We start from the raw sequence: 15,514 nt of genomic DNA on the forward strand, positions 1-15,514 counted from the left end.
GCATCACCTGCTGCCAGCATTCCCGAGATGTGAATGGAGCTATGGTCAAACCCCTCCATTTTAACCCCCACCCCATCACAGAGCCTTCCCCCCCCAACCCTGCAGAACCATCCACTTGCAGCCCCGTCACTGCAGAGGCAGCTTCTGAGTTTTACAGCAAGTCCCACAAGAGGCACTTTTCTCTTTTCTTTGAAATTCTTGCAGTCATATTATTTCACAAAGAATTGTGGATTTCACAAGAAGTCAGTTTATAACAGTCCTCTTCCCCGAGAAAATGTGACTTTACATGAGCTTAAAGGGCTTTTAAAATGCTGATCAAGAGGAAGCTGGAATTCGTTACTGTTTGTGATTGTGTTAACCAGGGGATACAAGCTCTGTAAAAGGAGCTGATCAGTGCTGCCACGTAAAGCAGTGAAGCTCAACAGCATGGAGCGATCCTTTCCTTTGGGAAAACTGCAGGAGACAGACCCATCAGAAGGGCAGGGCTGCTCTCCCCAGCCCCTCGTGCCCTTTAGATGCTGGTGTCCCTCTGGCACATCCCAGTTCTCCGCCCCCCATTAAAAGCCAGCCATGCTGAACTGTCCTGTTACTCTCACCTGGATCACTGGGATCCCATCCACATGAGCTCAGTCTCTGTGGTGCTTGTTTGAAAGGTCAGGATCTGACTCATGACTCTAGTATGGCGATATTTTTGGCTCCGTTTTAATCATTTTCTCCTGTATGTCTCATGCACTGCCTGCCAGAACTTCTTGTCCTCCCAATTATGGTGAAAATAGATTATTACTAATAGACTAATTCAGGAACTACTTTGGAATTATTGACGAACGCAGGATCTAGTCCAACAATACAAATTCCTCATTTATCTTCCTCTCTCCAGTGCTGGTATGGGGATAAATGTTGACCCAGGCTTCCCACATGAGCTGAAGGGTAGAAAGCAAGAGAGATCACTTCTGTCTGCTGCTATGAATGTTTACTTTAAAATCCTGATGTTTAATGTTAACTCGCCATAGCAAAAAGCAACACCACTAGGATCCTTGCTGTTAACTTGACGTCTCCTTTCAATTTCCGGTGAAAGATTTAATGCTTTTCTGTATTCTGAAGAAAACCAGTGCCCTGATCCTTAAACCCCATGGTCTTGCTGCCTCAGCCATAGACATTCCAGTCCAGATCACATGAACTTCCAAGTCCTTTTGACATTAATTCATATTCCTCAGCCTAGACCAATCATGCCCAGCTATTTTACTCCTGAGATTCCAACCATTTTAAAACTGCATTTCCTCTGCAGCAGTTTTACTTCACATTAATATGTCTTTTATGTCTCATTATTTGGCAGATGTTAATTCATACCCAGCCCTCCTGTGAAGCAGAGAAATTGCTATCATTAACCTCATTTCATGGAAAGAAGAGAGTGGAGAAATCAAGTGATTTGCTGATGGCAAAGAGGGAGAATCAGTATTAGAGTGGGGGTAGGAGCATCACAGGTCCTGTCTCTGAACCACCCCTCTCAGCATCCCAAGTGCAGCATCCTTTTTTGGGTAGCCAGCACAGAGACCTGCATCACACTTGGCTGATGTCTTCTATTCTGTGTTACCCCACATAATCTTTTTAATAAGTGCCAGGGATGCCCAGGCATTAGAACAACAAGGAAAGTCTGCCTTCCCTTCCTCTTCTATCTGGTAGACACCTGCCTTCAAACTTTCTGCATTCAATGCCCCTTTTCTTCAGCCTGAAGGTGATGCCATGTCCCTTTGCACTGAGAGCGTGCTCTGTCCATCTCCTGGGGCCAGACACTGGTCTTTGCAGTGGGATGGGTGTCTGTGGCATCACCACAGCACCCAGGGAATGCCCACAGGGCTCTGCCACATCCACGGGAGCACGCCGGTACAGACCCCATGCGGCACGCCAAGGTGAAAGGGTAATGTCATTCCCTGCCGCAATCACTGCCCTGACACACGCGGACGGTATCTCTGGTTTCCCAGAAGGCAGGGCTTTCTCAGCTGTTTTTATTTTTGCCGAGTGACAAATCTGACACACAGGAGTAGTTAGCTGGTTCCCAGCTGTCACAGGGCTGAGCCGCAGCGAACGTGCCGACAATACTTGACACGGGAACAAAACAAGCCCTCTCCTCAGCAATCACCGGCCATCCTTTTTTAATGCTACATGTCCTGGAAACTGGTATCTCAGCTGGCAGAAGCTTGGATTGCCAAAAACTACATCTCGGTTTGGGGAGGTGTCAGGAAAGATATTTTTGAAGTTCTGGACAAGCTCAGTCAGTGAAGTGCAATTACTATGAAAAACTGTTTGCAGAGAAGATTGATTTTGTTGCACACACAGGGGAGCTGCACTCCTCAAATACAGCCAAAAGATCAAGCAGAGCAGGCACAGCAGTAACAGGACACACTTTCCTGTTACTAATTCCTCAGCTATTTTTACTGAGACTTGAGAGAGGGGAAAGTTATCTGACCGCACGCTTAATTCACCCTTTCTTTTTCTCTCTCATTTTATTTTGGAAGGGATTTTGTTTCTCCATTGCATTTTTCTTGGTCTTTGGGGTATGTGTTTAGCTTTCCAAGAAGCGTGTCCATTGAAAGATTATTTTTTTTTTGTAACCTGAGATATGACTTTACCACCAAAAAACTCTTCTACCACAGAAATCATGTTAGTTGACTGATTGCTGAAGGCTGACCACAATTAATGAGACTTCGCCAGCATTTAGGACTCATGCATGACTAGGGCAAGGGGAAGTATTTAAGACATGAAGTGCTTTTTCCACATGAAGAGGTGAAAGTTAAAATAGCATTAATAAAAGCAGAAGTAGGTCGCGGCAGATTTCCATTCCCCAGACTATCAAGAAATCCAAAGATGTAAGTCATAATAGTTTGGTGTCATTTTCCAATGCTTTAATGTTTGTTAAACAATTTGCAGAAAACTGAGTAAGATTCCAAGGAGGAAAAAAAAAAAGGCGGCTTTTCTGATCATTCTTTGACTGCTTTAGTATGATTTGTTCGTGTCTGAAGAGCAGCAGTGAGCTGGACCACCAGCCCAGACTGTCCCCACTGCCATCTCCTGGCTGTCAGTGGTGGCACAGGGGTCCTGAGGAGCCAGCACACTGGAGACACACACCTGACAGTGCAGACAAGTCTTGTCCTGCTTGGAAACCCTGCTTCTTCCCTTCTGTCCACCTTTCCTGCAGTTGGTTGTGCCAGAAGACCCTAAAAGCTGGATGCGTGGCAGAGTTCAGGGTCCCATTTTATCAAACACAAATGATTATCACTGCCAGGTCTCCCTTCCTGGATAAGTGCCCAGCCACCAAACTGGGACAACCAGAATAGGGACTCCAGAGCTGGGTTTATAAAAGCAAGTGAGCTTTGGAACAAGTTTTTGTCCTTGCCACGGTCCCAGGCATGTGGTACCGTGCACATTCCTGTGCAAGATCCTTCATTTCTTACTCTTCCCCATGTCCCTCAGGGAGCAGAGGTGATGTATCACCTCCAGTGGGGATGCTCATGGGGCCATGAGTGCCTGCTCAGCCCCACCAGCTGATACATCTCTTCCTACTTAGGTCATCAGGGGGAAAAATGAGTTGATCAGTTCTCTATTCGACTGCAGAGTAACCAGTTTTCTTTCAGATGAGTTTTTCATTTCCACAAAGATATGAAGTAGAACAGTTTTCCAGAGGCAGACCTGTGTGTCAAACAGTCTTTCCGTGTGGGTGTCTGCTGGAGGCAAAGGCATTCTCCGAGGAGGGGAGGTACACAGGCCAAAATCCCCTCCGGCTCAGGAGGAGCTTTTCCCACCAAGGAGGAAGGTTTCCCCCTTGCTGGGCAAGTGATTTAATTGCACAGTGTCAGTAAAAGCGTAGCTGTGAGGATCACTCCAGTTCTGCCTGTGCACATCTGACATACCCTCTGAGAGCTTGCTGGACCAAGCCCCTCAGAAAACACCAGTGGGAAGAATCTCTTTTCTGTGCTATCCATATTACCAGCTTCCTAAACATACTGCCTCTTTCCAAAGCATGTGGCTTTCATGGGAAAACAGAGGAAACTGGGGGTTATTGGGAGCAACCAGAGAGGCACCTTCAACAACTAGAGCTTTTTGAGGTTGCTCCTGCAGTATTCCCTTAAGATGGAAGGTGACACGTGTAAGGGTGCCAGCCAGCTACGCTCCTGGCCCTTTAAGCCTTGATCTGAAATGTAATACTTCAGGAATATGATGGTTTAAACAATTTTAGTCAGTGAGTCAGTTCCGGATTATCAGCCTACAGCGGGAGGGTAGTGACTCTCCCTCATAAATTTGCAACCAACAAGCTCTTCCCTTTGATGAATGTTATTTTAAAGACTCGTCTCGCTTATTAGCTCCAAGTACACTGCCTATTAATCACTGCAAAGGAACAGTGCACCCTCCTCCTCTGACAGCTTTATTCCAGGGGTGACTGGTTCAGCGCCACCAGAAGAGACAAGAAGCAGGAGAAGGAAGCAGAAGAGATGTGGTCTCACCAGACATGTGGGGACATCGGTGCCGTTATGGGACAGTCACTTCACATAATGGATGGTAAGAAGCACACAAGTGCTTGCAAGACTTCCAGACCTAAAAATATTAGAAAACAGCTAAACCTATGCCTGTCTCCAAATTTTTGCCTGGCCTGGAAAAAAGGAGTGGGAAAGGTTCTGTGCCAATTTGTGAGCAGTTCAGAGCCTGGGTACAGTAGGCTTTGGTTGCCTCATCTGACAGCATCCTACCAGTTGCCACACACTAAGTTTTCATATGAGCTATTCTTATTCCCACTGACTGTTGTTACCTCACTGGTATTTAACTCTTCCACTACTTAAATGAGCTCCTCAGTTTGCCCATGAGCCTGTACCTCTATTGTTCTTCAGAAGCTGTGATTTACTGAGGAGGAACCTCCGTTAAACAGATCATGACAGCAGATAAAGCTACTAAGAAACAAGTTCCTTGCACATGGCTTTTATTGTGTATCTCAGTTTCTAGAAACCAAGAAAATCTGTGATTATCCCTTTAGAGGAGGGAGAAGTAAACTTGGTGATACCAGCGAAGAGCCTCTGGGTCTGACTGAGCAGAAAAAAAAAACATCCCAGGAGTATCAGCTCAGTGAATATTTATTCTAACTCGCAAGGCATCATGGAAGGGTGGTGACTGCTGCAACAGCCAAGACGTGATCCAATCTCTTAAGATCTCAGACTAAATTTATTTGTCGTCTAATTCCACTAGTTTCTGTGAAGATAGAAAAGGTCTGCCCTCCACATTTGGTATCTATGATGGGGATTATATTTCAAATGAGGCTTGCATAAATATGTAACATACATACACACATCCACATACATACATTTTCAAGAGTGAAGGGGGAAACGCTCTCTGACACTGTGGGACTAGGGACTGATGTTGCTTCATACTTGATCCAGAGCACAGGGAGGAATCACCCCTGATTTAAGAGGGCTCATGAAGCGATGTTTTTTGCCCGGTCTGGCAGACTCTTGGCCTTTTCAAGAACGACGCTGCCCAGATGCTCTGCTCCCCTTATGATGCGGTAGCAGAGGAATGCTGATGGCTTGTAGCTGATTGCGTGCTCACAGCATCATTTCTATTTATTCCTCACAGGCTTCGTGCCACCCTAGTGTTGGCTCGGCTCAGACAAGCTAAAGCATATGCTTATTTGGAGCATTCTTTTAAACTCAACTCTTCCTGGTGAAATCCATCTTTGTAGAAACCCCTTTTCCCACCATCCCAGGAGTCCCTCCAGATTTCTTGAACCCAGCCTTGTTTGGAGACTGGTGATTTGAGGAGCTAGGCAAGATTTAAGAGAGTCAGTCAGTGCTGGTCTTGCTCATTTTTTAAATTGTGGAGGCTAGAGGAGGGAGATGGGGGAAGCACCTGCCTGGCTGCACAGGCAGCAGCAGAGGAAGTGATTTTCTGGGGAAAGAGAACTGCTGAGCAGGAACAAGGTCCATCTGAAGCAGGGGGAAGAGTTTCTTTCATCACATATTTGATAACTTAATAAGGAAACCTTTAAACTAAGATTAATGAGGTTGATGGCATGAGCCTACAGGTGGGTCCAAACCACAGACACCTGGATGGAAGCCTAAGCACAGATACTCAGCAGTGGGGACAAGTAAAATAATGGCACATTTTTGTTCACCCTCTTTGATGTCTGTGTCCTAATGAAAGAAATACACAAGTAAGCTCCTTGCCAAGAACAGCAGAAGATTCCTACACAAAAAATTTTGAAGCAGAAAGTGAGTTGTCTGCAATAGGAAAATATAAAATAGGATATTTTCTTTTTCTGAAGTTGCTGTTGGAAATTATTTTTCTCCTAAGACTTTTTTTTTCACTTTAAGATTAATAGTCCTAGCTTGTATTTTAAGTTTAAAAATTTTGATTTTTCCATGGCAATTGACAACTCCTTTTGCTGGCTAGATCTCCTGTGAGACTAGTCTTTTCCATAAGATATTCTGAAAGTCTCGTGCGACTGACAGCTGTCACACTGGCTTCACTTACTCATTCCCTTTATCTCCTTCCTTAACTCGCTGCATCTCCAAATTATGCCATGGGGGTTTTGAGAAGTTGGACAAAAGCCCCCAGCAGAGGAACAGCAGAAACCCCTGGGATCCCTTCTTTTGCCCCGTGCAGTGATTACAGATCATGGTCTTCACCCTTAATGACTGATGCGGAAGCCACCAGGTCCTCAAGCAGCACGGATGGGTCTAGTGACACTTATGCAAAGGTACCAGCTGGTAGCAGGATAGGGTACCATGTCCAGCACGTGCAGTGAGGTGGATTCCACACCAAGTGCCAATTTTCTGCAGTGTGGAAAGCACTGGTGAAGCTTTGTGAACCTGGGAGCCCCCCAGATCACCCTCACGCCAATCTCCCTCTGCCATGCCCTCCTGGACCAAGCCCTAGCAGGTTATTATACTCTAATCTCCAAGCCAAAATATGAAAGTAATAATCTACTAAAGGGGAGACTGAAAGGCTTTCCTTTAAAACCAGTGACTTTGTGGGCTTTTTTCTGTTGTTGTGGGTTCTCTTGGTTTTAAGGCAGGGAAAAAAGTCACAAAAAAAATTTTATAGTTAGGATTTTTCTTTACCCAGAGGCAGAAGTTTATATTTTTCACTTAATATTTCTAGAAAGAGTAGAAACAGTTGCTTGAGAAAACTGCATGTTTTCAGAAAAAGAAGAAAACTTTCCTAGTTCAGATTTGAAGTGATTTATGCTTTCTTTAAACACACATGCCAAAGTTTAACTTTTTTTTCTTTTTTTAAAAAACTTTTTCATACAGGGAACAAAAATAGAGATTTTTATTTTGCATTTTAAATGCTGTATTTTAAAGTGTCCAGCTCACTGCAGGGCAAGACACACCAGCTGGACATTAGCAACAGCCCCAGGGGAAGAGTGACCAGGAGGATGGTGGCATCCACATCAGCAGAAGTCAGAGCAGAGCAAAACACTGAGGTCAGGATTGTTCCTCTGCTCCCCAGAGCTGCCCAGACCCCTAAGGAGGGTAAAACTTTATGACTTTTTGGCTGCACAACATGGATAACAACACCCCAGCAAGCACAAAGGACCTCAGACAAGCAGCAGGTACGAAGAGCCCAACACAAACTTGATGGAACTTTATGGGGAAAGAGGAATCTCCTGAGTGGAAAGGCCAAATGGACACCAGGGGTGTTTGTCTCTTCAGGTAGACCCAAAGGCACCGTGGTAATGAGGACAAGAAGTATTTTACTAGACAGACATTTGTTATCATAGGAAAGAACAAGGTGATGCAGTTCATCTAAAAATCTCAGACCACAAAGAAAATTGAACCGACATTTACACACACACACTCTAATTAGTAGGGACATTAGCACATCGTATAAGTTTCCTAGATTGAAAATATCACAAACTGCATGTTGCTAGGTACCTCGCTTTGGGAGCTACTGCCTGAAAGCCCAGTCAGTTTCAGCAAATTAAAGAAAGGCAAAATCTTATTTAATCACAGCGATGACTGAGTTCACGATCAGGATCCAAAATAGCAAAGGCTAAAATACAGAATGAAAAAAAAATCTTCTAGGAGAGAAGAGACATTCTGGGACAAGATTTAAGTAGGTTTTTTCTGCTCAAAAGAAGAAACCACAACTGAAGCAAAATTATTGTGTCAACTTTCAGCCCGAGCAGCGAGCCCCAGGGCGGAAGCCAGCTCTTCGCAGCAGAGAGAGCAAGAAACCCAAGAACACTTCTAATCCCAAGAAGAGGCCCCCAACTCACACCTGAAACCTGTTCTGGAGACACAAGGGAAGGCAAACAGTCCTCAAATTTCTGTTACCCATTTGTATCTGGACTCACACCTCACAGAGTCTGTCTCTCTCTGTAACAAGGATGTCTCCCCAAAATACCTTTGGTACATATCCTGACAAGACACAGAGACATCTGGTTTAATATCTGTTCTCTTAAGTTTTCTAAAACAATCTCATCATTACCTGACATCTTGCAGGGCAGGAGACCAACTCAGAAAATCCGAGAAAAGGCATAAAAAGATGCCAGAACAGAATAAGCCCCTTGGTAGCCGTGACCTCACCTGTCTCTGAGATGCCATGGATCCAGCTGTCTGCCAGGAGGAGAGCATGATACTGAGGAATGGGAGCCAGAGGAACTGTGTGGAGCAGGCTCTTAGAAATAAGCTCTGGGTGATAAGGTGATGAGCTGCAGCTGGCTCGGGGACACACTCAGCTGACACCTGGAGGTGGTCACCACCATCACACCTGGCAGGGGTGTTGTCTTCAATAAGCTTTGGTGCCCTTTCTCACATTACTCAACAGCATCCACGACCTACTGTAGCATCCCTGTCAGCATTTTGTAACCTAAATGCACATTAATACTTTGAAAAAGAAAAAAACACAACAAAACTTGATTTTTTAAAACAGTGGGCCCTAATTAGCCATCTCATTGTCACCTGTCCTGACAGTAACATACTGTGCTTTCCCCAGGCCATATACACAGTTAAGGCTGCTAAACCCCAAGAAGGGTTTCTATGCATTTTAGCAACATATAGGGTCCTCCCATCAGCTTCATCTCACACAAGATAAAGATCTTTTGGCATGACTTCTCACCAGAAGTCCATTTTAACTCTGGAGCGTGTTGGAGAGAGGAACAATTCCGGGGTTTGGGCAAAGTTGTTCTTTCCTGCAAAGCCCTGGCTTTAGCCTCCAAGCCCTGAAGCATCTCTCCAAACACAAGGAGCACAGCCCGGGTAAGCGGCTGTGAGTAATCTTGTTTGGCTGATATTTTTCTGAATTTATCAACTTGTAACTTTTTGATGACCTTCCTGGGTAAGTACAAACATTGTAAATTATATATAAGTCTTGAAAGCAGGAGCTGACGACGTGCGCTAAAGCAGCTGTCAAGAGTGTCATTCCAACTTGAGATGATGGCAGACTCTAAGCATTTTTAATAATGCTTCTGATTGTTTTTTCTATCTAAAAGAAAAAAAAAAGAAGAAATACATAATGAGAATTGTGTTCTTGGCTTTTACAACACACTTTAGCTGAAAGCTTTGTGGCTTTTCATACAAAACAAAATGAAGAAACCTTTTTCCCGCTTGTGTTCGTGTAACAAGAAGGAAGTGCTCTCCCAAAAGATGAACAGAAAGACCTGATCCCACAGCTGGAAACTCAAGCAATACCCTGGAGGCACACAAAATAGGGTAATATGCTGTAGGTAATGACACAGCCAATAATCTTTAGCCCATGACCATGGGCTGGCATTCAGTATGTGACGTTCTGCAAGATTGGGTTTATCCCAAGATTGGGATTATCCCCTGTAGGGGTCTCAGTCTGAGCCATTCGAGGGGCAGAGGTGGAACTGGTGTGTTGGAGCAGGAGCTGACAGGCAGGATGGCTGGGGACCTGGACCAGGCTCCTCTGCTGCACGCCAGGCTTGGCTGCATCTCCAGAAAACCTCCCCGTGACCTGTGTTTAGCTGTGGTACCACAGGCTACAGCAAAGGCTCTATTAACTCAGCAACAAAGGAAATGTTCTGTTTCTTTCCCAAAAGCTGTGGAAACAAGTAACAATCTATAGTGATTTATTTATGGTCTGATTCTGCCACCTTTACTTACTCTTCGAGCCTTGCCTTGCTCCCCGTACAGGGCTCTTGCGTAGAGGTACTCACTCCCTGGGAGTTGAATCTTTCACTAAACACAGCAGGAGCTTTTCGGTAGAAGAAAGAGGAGAAAGAAAAGTTAATGCCACGTAATAGCAGTATTCATCACTTAAGGCATTCACAGAACTTTTGCAAACATTAAGTAACTGCTCACAATATTGTAGGTGAGTAGGTGTTAGCGAGGTGCGAGTTTGAGCTCTACCCTCCTCCTCCAGAAAAGCTTTGCCAAGACATTAATCCGAAAGAGACGCCTGAAGTTTGTCTTCAGCTTCCAGATGCTAAAACAAGGGTGAGAAAAATGGGATTTTGATTGATATGATAAGGGAAACAGCCAGGTGAGGCAGCCAGGGAAGTTTTAGTGTGGGAGCCAGCGCCGTTTCTTTTGCAGAGTGCCACAGGCTGGCACACGGGGACAGACGAGCCCAACAGCAGCTGGACCCCATCCTTCCCAATAGCCTGTGTATGGCTGTAGAATCAGAGAATCATAGACTGGTTTGGGTTGGAAGGGACCTTAAAGATCCAAGCCCCATCCAGCCAGGGATGGGGCAGCCACAGCTTCTCTGGGCAACCTGTTCCAGTGCCTCACCACCCTCACAGGAAAGAATTCCTTCCTAATACCTCATCTAAATCTCCCCTTTTTCAATTTAAAACCATTAACCCTCATTCTATCACTACGCTAAAGAAAAGCAAATCTGTCGGAGGTGCCAAAATCCCCCCATGGATTTCAGACGCGACCCGTTCCTTCCTAATATTTCATCTAAATCTCCCCTTTTTCAGTTTAAAACCATTAACCCTAATCCTATCACTACGCTAAAGAAAAGCAAGTCTGTCAGAGGTGCCAAAAATCCCCCCATGGATTTCAGACGCGACCCCCAGCTGGTTTTCTGTCGGACTTGTTCCAGTGAGGTGAGAAGTTTTCCTCTGGAGTTTTTGGAGTCTGTGTGGGGTGCCTCACTAAAACCGCTGTGGGCCCCTGGGGCGAGGGTGGTTGCTCCAGATCAGGCTGACCCCACCACAACCATGGTCTCGCTGCCAGCTGCCTTTGTGCAGCAAAGTCTTGTGGGCAAGTCTCACTGCCTTCATTTTTCCATCTCATCACAAGTGTTAGCAGTGTGACTCAGCCACCCCAAGTGCCGGGAGAAAAGCTGGAACAAGGCACACAAGCCTCTTTCTCCTGCGGTCCCATACAGCCACAAGCCCTTTCTCTTCATTCTCATCCTCCCGAATTAATCCAAACTCTCTATCACAGCATCACCCGTTCACTCCTATGACAAAGAGGAATGTTATTCCTCTTTTTTATTCCTCCATAGACTTTTTGAAGTTGCCACTTTTTTACATTTTTCTCACAAGACTGAGCCAACACCTCCTTTTCTCATACTTAACATCTTTTTCTTCTGCCAGCTGATGGAAATAAACCTTGCAAACATTGCGCTTTCCATATAAAAAAGTACCGAGTCTTGTGATTTTGAGACTAATGTAGAGGACTCAGGAGAAGAGGGGATAGAAGACAGACAATCAGGAGAAAGAATGGAAAAAAAAACCTGGCATGTTGTTCAAAACATCCTTTAGAGCAGTGATGAAACTCTGGGGGACACGTTAACGACAGGGTAAAATATCTGTGGGATTCATCTGTTTGTTTTAACTTCCCCAGGGCAAGTGTTTTCCAATCGTGGGCTTTTGTGTATATTTCAGTGCAATATTATTGCTAACAAATCATAAGCCGGAAAGGAGAGACGTTATGTCAGAGGACAAAAACTGAGACCGTCAACATTTGGTTCAACTTCACCAGAAATTTGTCACCTACCTCGTCTTTTTTGGAAGAGCCCAGAGTTTTTAAGTTCAGTGGTATTTAGCTACTCTGTGCTTTGGCTGACCATTGCCATTTAGCCATCGAGACCTATTTTTAGTCCTATGAATAGCTAAGAACTTTTGGAGTGGATCCTGAAATGTCCTGAGACTCAACAAGAATGTGATAGTGGCACTCGGCGGAGCTCACTTGCAAGTGCTTTATTTGTTCATTCTCACAGGGCCTTTTTATCCCCGTGTTTGTAGTGAGTCACATTTCCTCTGCCCACGGCTTCCTTGTAAAAAATGTAGTATAATAATGAGGTACTCTTTTGCTAACTTAGTATTCAGCATAGGTCCAGGAAGTTAAGCTTTCCTATTGATTGTTTTCTATGCTTGTGAGTACAAAAGCCTCTGCCAAAGTCCCCTCTGCCAGGCTGGCTGGTTAAGATCTGTCAGTGGAGTGGTTTGAAGATAATTGCTCCGCTTCCTTTGCCGATCTGTGCTATCGCTTCTGGGAACTCAGGGCTCAGTGTAGTTATCCAGCTGGGCTGCATTAAGAACTCGAGGTCAGGTTACCTTATCTTATTTATTTTAATGTGTTCTTTTAACCCAGATACAGAACTCCTCGGATGTATGGTCTGTCTGAGGACCAAGGGATCTCTGCCAAGGCAGTAGGCAAAGCTCCAGAGTTACAGTACTGGCATTAGCAAGGAGAGATTTAAACCCAGGAACATCCCTGGTTGGTTGATTTATCAGGACCTTGGTTTTCTTGAATTGCAGGTGAACTTCCAGGGATGTGCACACACACACACACAAATAATCTTTTATGATAGATTGATAATCTCATCTCCTGTTGTAGATAACTAAAATGCCCCAAGTAGGTGCCCAAGTTTGTATTGTACTTCTCAGGTCTTGAATTACACCTTGATATGATTTTTCAAATTCTCTGAGACATCCCTCTTCACCATACCGCTATAGCACTACTGAAAACCCGCAGTTTAATAAGAGGGCTGTGTGTATGACGGCCTTCATCCTACTTTCCATTGCCAAAGCAGCTTGAAAATAATAAAGTTGCCCATCTCAGGTCACAATCTGGAGGACAGGCTTGTTTCCAGTGGATGACATCGCTTGCTGGCTATCTCTGCCCTCGTGCCAGACACCTTGAAGGAAGACAGCAATGGGAGCCCTTCTCCCTGCTGGGAGTAGCACCAGGTGATAGAATCATAGAATGGTTTAGGTTGGAAGGGACCTAAAAGATCATCCAGTTCCAAGAGTCTTCTCTTCTCCAAGCTGAGCAACCCCAGCTCTCTCAGTCTGGAGAGAGCCTCTCACCTCCCCACCACCCTCACAGTAAAGAACTTATTCCTAATCTCCAATCTAAATCTATTCTTCTCCAGTTTAAAGCCATTGCCCCTCGTCCTGTCACTGCAGGCCTTTGTAAACAGACTCTCCCCTTCTCTCCTGTAGCCCCCCTCAGGTACTGAAGGCTGCTGTTAGGTCTCCCTGGAACCTCCTCTTCTCCAGGCTGAACAACCCCAGCTCCCTCAGCCTGTCCTCGTAGCAGAGGTGCTCCAACCCCCTGATCATTTTGGTGGCCCTGCTCTGGACCTGCTCCATCAGGTCCATGTCCTTCCTATATCGAGGGCTCCAGACCTGCACACAATACTCCAGGTGAGGTCTCACCAGAGCAGAGTAAAGTGGCAGAATCCCCTCTCTGGACCTGCTGGCAATGCTTCTTTTGATGCAGCCCAGGATGTGGTTGGCCTTCTGGGCTGCAAGTGCCCACTGCCTGCTCATGTCCAGCTTCTCATCCACCAGCACCCCCGAGTCCCTTTTCTTGGGGCTGCTTTCTAATACCTCATCCCCCAGTCTGTGTTGAGAGCCAGGATTGTTCCAGCCCAGGTGCAGAACCCTGCACTTGCTCTTGTTGAACCTCATGAGGTTCACCTGGGCCCACCTCTCCAGCCTGTCCAGGTCCCTCTGAATGACATCCCATCCCTCTGGTGTATCAACAACACCACCCAGCTGGGGTCATCTGCAAACTTGCTGATGGTGCTCTCAAGCCCTCTGTCTGTATCATTGATAAAAATGTTAAACAGCATCGGTCCCAGCACGGACCCCTGAGGGACACCACTTGTCACCACTCTCCACCTGGACCCCGAGCCATTGAGTACCACCCTCTGGATGCCAGAGTCCCTTTTCTTGGGGCTGCTTTCTAATACCTCATCCCCCAGTCTGTGTTGAGAGCCAGGATTGTTCCAGCCCAGGTGCAGAACCCTGCACTTGCTCTTGTTGAACCTCATGAGGTTCACCTGGGCCCACCTCTCCAGCCTGTCCAGGTCCCTCTGAATGACATCCCATCCCTCTGGTGTATCAACAACACCACCCAGCTGGGGTCATCTGCAAACTTGCTGATGGTGCTCTCAAGCCCTCTGTCTGTATCATTGATAAAAATGTTAAACAGCATCGGTCCCAGCACGGACCCCTGAGGGACACCACTTGTCACCACTCTCCACCTGGACCCCGAGCCATTGAGTACCACCCTCTGGATGCCACCATCCAGCCAACTCCTTTGATCGGTAGCTCCCCCACCGGCGGCCCCTTCGGGTTCCCGTTTTTGGGGGGTGGGTGGGCAGGGGGTACGAGTGTGAGTGCGGGGGATGCGGGGCAGGGCGGAGGATGGGCGGAAGAGCGGGGCGGGGGGGGACACACCCGCTCCCCCCGCAGCACCCCCCCGCCTCCGCGCCCGCGGTGCCGCAGCGCCCCCTGGCGCCTCCCGCGGGAAGGGACGGGGCGAGGGGGGTTCGGCGCCCACCTCTTTGCGCGGTATTTTGGGAAACATAGAAGCGTCTACTCAGTGGTTCGCTGGGGATGGAGTCAGTAATCCCCGCTCCTCGCGTTTTTGTGGGTATATTTTCACTTAATCTCCTCTCTTGAAAAAGAAGTGGCCACCAGTAACACGTGCTGACGGAAGAAAATAGGGTCGGTTTAAGTGCAGCCATTGCCACAACACACCTTTCAAAGCAACTCACCAGGACACGGACCCATAGCTTAAATTTAAACCTATAGCTTAATTTTATTCTGTGGTGGGATCAGAGATGATGTTAAACTTGCTGATAAAATTACCAGAAATCTGCTCCTCATACTGTGGAAATCCAGGCAAGCTATTTTTCCCTTGATGTATCTATTCTTTACCTGAGGAAACTCTTCTCATCCAACCTCCTTGTTTCTTCTTGCCAGCCATCCCAGTGCCCCCTGGCTCTGCTGGCCATGAGCTGCAGCCAGGGTTCCTCCTGGCAATGCCGGTGGCCAGCAAGGTAGGAGTTGGAGCCTTCAAGTTATTGCAGTGCTTATACCATGTGCATTATGAACCCCACCAGCTCTGGGATGATGGTGAAGCCACCCACCCACCCACCTTTTCGGTATCTGTGGGGAAAAAGCAAATGTTGATGATTGGGTCCTCACCTCCCTGTCACTGAGAGCACCTGCAGCAAAGCTGGAGGTGCAAATATTATTCCAGACCTTGCTCTTCTGTGTAAAAAGCATCTTTCTTCCTAGTCTGTGAGTGGT

The sequence above is a fragment of the Calidris pugnax genome, unplaced genomic scaffold, assembly GCF_001431845.1.
Source record: "Calidris pugnax isolate Ruff unplaced genomic scaffold, ASM143184v1 scaffold38, whole genome shotgun sequence".
NCBI classification, from domain to species: Eukaryota; Metazoa; Chordata; class Aves; order Charadriiformes; family Scolopacidae; genus Calidris; species Calidris pugnax.